The sequence below is a fragment of the Malus sylvestris genome, chromosome 2, assembly GCF_916048215.2.
Source record: "Malus sylvestris chromosome 2, drMalSylv7.2, whole genome shotgun sequence".
NCBI classification, from domain to species: domain Eukaryota; kingdom Viridiplantae; phylum Streptophyta; class Magnoliopsida; order Rosales; family Rosaceae; genus Malus; species Malus sylvestris.
In genome coordinates this window covers 2,680,138-2,686,265 of record NC_062261.1, presented here as the reverse complement: position 1 = coordinate 2,686,265, position 6,128 = coordinate 2,680,138, and positions in this window count along the sequence as shown.

Below are 6,128 nucleotides of genomic sequence, written 5' to 3'. Positions count from 1 at the left end.
ATTCCGGCGAAAGAGTCTTCTTCAAAATGGTGACATGGCAAGAGTGAGACCGGACCATATTAACAGTCTTAAACGCATTTCTAATAAAATTTTAACGTTTTCTTAGGATATATAGGTCATCCTTCGAAAGTACACATGATGAATTACGGTTGGATCATTTTCGAGTTTAGTACTCTAATCCTACTTCTTATCTTGCTTACCTAAAGACGTGCATGGAATATACAGGATAACTGACTTAATTAGCCGCTTATGTGAATGGACAAATGTGTTTGTCTTTCTAAGAGGAGATTTAGTTGAAAGCAAAAAAAAGATGGGTGATTTTTCTGTATAACGATAATTTGGAATTAGGCATATGCAGCTGTTTTCATGGAAGTATTTGTTTGATTTCAATGGGTATGTAACTGGTCATTGTGTGATTTAACCTAAAACGTTCATTCATTAGTATAAATATGATATCGTGTTTTTTAAATAAATAAATTTAAAAAATTAGAGACTTATCAATCACCATGCCAATTACATCTATCAATTCACGTAAAAATATTGTTGTAAAGTCAGGTAGGCACCAACAAAAAATCAACTGAAAAGACTTATTCATTCTAGTTTCTTCACCATCATGCGGATAGGAGTAGATGGATTAAGGGCCTGTTTTCCGAGATTGAAGTTTTATCAGATGCTCTCATTGCCATAGTTTGCGAGATTGGTCGTTCGGTCATTGTCTTCCAATCAGTCAGCTTCTATTTATACGTGAACCTTATTCGGTCGATACACCTGATGGTACATCCATAGAGTAATTCTGGATTAACTGAAGTGGATTGGTTGGGATTTAGTTTTTGTGATCGGATAAAGAGTGATTGGAACACCGATTTAGTGACTCGTGATTTTTTAGTTTACAAGATTGATCCGAAGGATTGCGGAAGCTTTACAGAGATACAGAGTTTGGGGAACCAAATATTATTTGTAACAAGCCGAGGTTGTTCCTTTTCGTTTCCACCGAGTAGTTTCAAAGGGTTGGAAGCGAACTGCATATATTTTGTAGAGTTAGGAGTTGGTTCATGTTTTGGCTCCTCTTTTGCTGGACGCAGTGGCAGCAATATGTGTGATTTTTCTCATCCTTTCTACTTAGATGGTTGGAAATTTGGAAAATCAAGAAAATGCTACTATCATGCTTCACCTAAAGCCTACATGGGGACTGAGTTGGTTCTTTCCAAGTTTATGATAGCTTAGCTAGAGAATTGGTTGTTCCTTTTGTTTCAGTACTCTATATATATATATATATTTTTTTTTTTTTTACCAGTGTAATATTTTGCAATTCATAAATTAAGATATATACTTTTTTTTTGTTGAGAAGTGATTTTCATATCTTCTTTTTTTTTCATTGCAAGTTGCAGCAAATAACGCGTTGATATAGTCGCCACTGGAGCCACACCATTCTCCTCGGGACAAAGAAAAATAGAGGTGTTAAAATTACATGTAGATGCAAAAAATAACAAAATTTTGTTTTGTGAAATTACGTCACTGTCATTAACTTTTTTTGTTGTAATAAAAGACTAAAAAGTATTCTATCTCTTTTGGTTGACAAAGAAAGTTCTATTAATATGTAGTTTAGATACCTTTTTTAAGAAGTGATTTTCATATGTGTCATTTTTTCATTGCAAATTGCAAACTATTGTCTTCGGAATGAAGAAAAATAAATAAAAATATGCAGAATTCAGTTTCCTTCGTATGGGCAAATAACTTCAAATCCAATGAACCTCGCAAAGAATGAAACAAGTCAAGTCTCACCATTCCTTGTCCCCCAAGTTGGGAAAGACATGTTTCAACATACATCCCCCTCAAAAAGGAAAAGTAGTCTCTCACTCTGACTCTTATCATTCTCTACTTAGTGCTAAAGAATAACTGGTTTGAATTTGCATGACATGATGAATGAATACCACACTCAAATTCCAACACAAAGCCTGTACGATTCTACTGTGCAAGATAGTGAAATTTTGCTACAGATATCGCCTTATAGAAGTAGGATTCTCTCCTCTCTAAATTTCCTACCCTCCTTTCACACTTTTTTTTTATCTTTCTTTGTCTATAGGAAGTCAACACATGATATTGATGTGACTTAATCATAACTGTTTAAATCAGAGTAAAGGGAAAGGGAGAGGGATTTGGAAAAGAGAGAATCCTACTCCCGCCTTGTGACCATGTTCATTGACTAGGATTGGAATAGTGCATTAGGTTACGTTGGATTGGAAAGGATAACTTTAGTCTCATGTGATATTTGGTGCTACACAAGAATGAGGTGTCGTGTGGGATTAACTGAAAAATGCACTACTGTTCCCATGCCCGGGTTCCGATTGTCTCAGGTGCGTGTGGGGGTCATTGGTCTGAGGCACAAGGTTGGATGTCGGGTTTGAGTTCATGCGATCGAGTAGTTGGATTAAGGGTATGTTAGGTACTCATTATGAAACAGTACTTTCAATGCTTTTTTCAAGGAGGACTTGGTTTTTAACAAAAATTTCGAGGTGCTTCTAAATTTCTAATATAAGCCCTTAGAAGTAAAAACACTTATGATTATAAGTGCTTTTTACATAAGTCATCCTCAATTGTGTTTGTAGTAAAATTCCAACTTTTTCTAAGGATAAGTCATCCTTCGAAAGTGCATACGATGAATAACACAGTTGGATAATTTTCGAGTTTAGTCTAATCTACTTCTTATCTTGCTCACGAACCGTCGTAGGTCTAATAGGATGATTAGCTGCTAATGTGAGTGGGCAAACGTGTTTGTTTTTCTAAGACGAGACTGAATTGAAAGAGAAAAAAAGATGGGTGACTTTTCTGGAAAACAAGAAGATTGAATTAGTCGTATGCAGCCGTTCTCATGGAAATCTTACATGGTCTTACGTGAGCAGTATTTGATTTATTTCAATTTCACAGTATGGATTACGGTTTTGTAATATTCATCCACATTTATAATTAAAATATTTTAAGTTCAATTCTTTTAAATGACGAGTTCAGTATTAAATTATTACGACAGTTATATTACAATTTAACTTAAAACTTTCATTCATTAGTACATGGCCGGTGTTGATTATTGACTCAAACATGTAGTCAAAGTTCAATTCTTTGGGCTACTTTGTGGTAATGGGAGACAAACTATAATTGTGCCTAACTCTTTGTGCCTAACTCTTTTGACTTGATGGTAGGCCTTTGGCCATTGATGTCTTTGAGAAGCTTTTCTTTGGCTATAAAAGGGGAGCAAGGTGCAGCCCATAAGCATTGAGAGGTGAACAACAAGGAAGAGAGAAAAATAGCAAGAAGCCATTCGGCATAGAGAAGAATTTTCTCAAATTGTCTTGCTTTGTATTTTTTTTGGTTTTCTCTTCCTATTGTAAGTGTGAGAGCTTGGGTTATTTGGGTCTTTGGGAAATTGAGTGATAAACACTATTGTATGTTCTCATTGATTATAGTGGAATACTCCGTCGTCTCCAAACTGGATGTAGGCATTGCCGAACCAGTATAAATCTTGGTGTTCTTGTTGATAGTGGTTTTATTTTGTTCTGTTTTAATTTTTCACGTACAGTCGAATGCCGCTTCCGCACAACAGCCGGTCATAAGAGTGTGCAAAATGTGTCACAGCATAGGGTCCCAAGTTTGCAAAGACCCCAAAATTTTCCTTACATGTACACTGATACACATGTACATAAATGTGCAAGACATCACCAAAGCACTAGCGGTTCAAGCTTTCTACCTAATTGTGCATGTATTGGGTTTGGCCGCTGTTGTTGTGGTGTCACACTTTTTAAATAAAGATGAGGGGTCACCGTCTAAGTTTTGTACAGGACCTCTAAACGTTTAGAGCCGGCCTCATTAATATAAATATGATATCACACTTTTAAAATAAAGAAATTAAAAAAAAATAGAGAGACTTATCAATCGCGATGCCAAACCTATATCAGTTCATGTACAAATATTGTTGTAAAGTCTTATTCTAAGTTTCTTCCCCATCACAAGATTTTGAGAGATTAACAAAAAAAAGTTAGATTAACTAATAATACACTTTTGCCATCTTCCTAAAACTAGAGTAAACTTGTGAAAGAAATATTGGTTAGTGGACGTTATTTTAATTGATTTCCTTTTTGGATGATTTGGATTATTCCCAATCATGGGTTTAATAAAGCAAAAAACAAAAAGAAGTTGGAGCTAATGATCTTGCTTTATTTTTATTATAATATCAAGTTAAGAATCAGTCAAAAGAACTTTAGGAGACAAATGGTTAGGAATTTAGGTCTAGCTAAGATGTTTTTTTGTAATTATTTTATCATGTAGCAAATTTTTATTGAGTATGATAAATATTGATTTGTCAAATGACGCAATTGAAATTGGATAATTGCATGATAGACATCACATTCTCTTTTTCTAAAGAGAGATCAGCAAGTGGATTCATCATGATAGTTTTCTATTTTAGGAGTCGATAAGACTCACAAAAGTATTTAAGTTTCTTTCTTACTACTATCGTGTGATTCACACGTGTCAAGAATAGAACCAAGAACGTATCATGTAAAATACGAGTTTGAAATTTGTCGACAACTACTAAATTACCTGTAGTGGATCATGAAAGACATATGATGGATGTAAAAACGGGTTTTTGTTTTTTTTTCAAAGTGCGGTGTTAGGCACATATTCCTTCTTGAACTGTTTGAAGATTGAAAAGTCGTGTGAACTAGAAAATTTACCAACTATTTTGGTATCTTAATGCTCAATGTTGAATGCTCCACCATGTCATGTTTTGCACCTTTTTTTTTTGGGCTGCTAATTTTAACAGTCCAAAATTACTTTCTATGCTTTCTCCGACAAATATTTTGGCACTTTAAAAGTCGCTTTTAATTTCTCATATTCCTCTATTCTCCTACACGAAACATGTTTATATGTATTAAAGAGTAAATTTTGGATTCTTTAAGAGGGTTTCGAGCTTGACAAAGACGAGTTAATGTTAACGAGTCTCGTGTATACCACACCTTAGAATTATAAACCACCATTTTCACGGCTACAAAGAACATGGGGAAGTTTAAGAAATGTAGTCACATTTGTAGGTCAACTAGACATCCCTTAAATATATTTTACTTCAAATATCCAATTAAACTCACAGGGGCAATGATCCTATCACTTAATTTCCTACCATTCATCCCCTCCACATGAAAACCTCTTGTTCGAAAGATTTTTTAATGACTAATATCATCCGATAGTATGTTTGTCATACTAAAAATCTCTTCTTTTACTCTTTTACCATCTTTATTATAATACATAAATGACTAATGTCACGTGATTGATGATGTGATCGACATGCTTAAAATTTTTATTTTACCCCTATATCATTGTTGTTATATAATAAAGCACAAACAATTAACAGCACGAGACAGTATGATTGCCACACTTAAAAAAAATTCTTTTACCCCCGCTGGTGAATTTTTTTCATTTTTTTTTTTTGGAGGTGCATACTAAATCTATTATGAAAAATTATCGAACATATAAATATATATGACAATAAAATATGGCATCACAAATTAGAGTTCGTAAAAATGTTTTTTATACCAATCCTTAGTAAATATGTAAATTAATCATAGATTAGCACTTGAAGTACATAATTTGTGCTTCAGAAAATACTTTTGGAACTTAAAAATATATTCTTTAATAACGCTTTTAATCATCAAAATGCACTTATCAGACGAGCCCTTAATTAATTCGATTATGATAATCCAATCGCACTTCAGTCCATGGACGAATTTAATTTGATCATCACCAAGCAATGACTAATATTATGGGCTTAGGATAGCGCTCGTATTTATTTTGACCAAAATACCCTTGGTGGAGTGGGAGCCTCATGATCGGATGGTGCCGTGGGTCAACGCACACATACAAGAAAATCTTGTGTCATTAATACAATTTGGCACTTTGGTGGGGCCCGTATTTGTGATTTGTGATGTGGTGGGCCCGCGGGGCACCTCTTATTCTATTTTTGAATCTTTGTCTATGTCCCCATTATTCTTTTTTTTTGGTAAAAATGTCCCCATTATTCTTCATCTGATAAATAACACTAGCTTGGATCAAAAAATAAAAATAAAAATTAATTTGTGTTACGG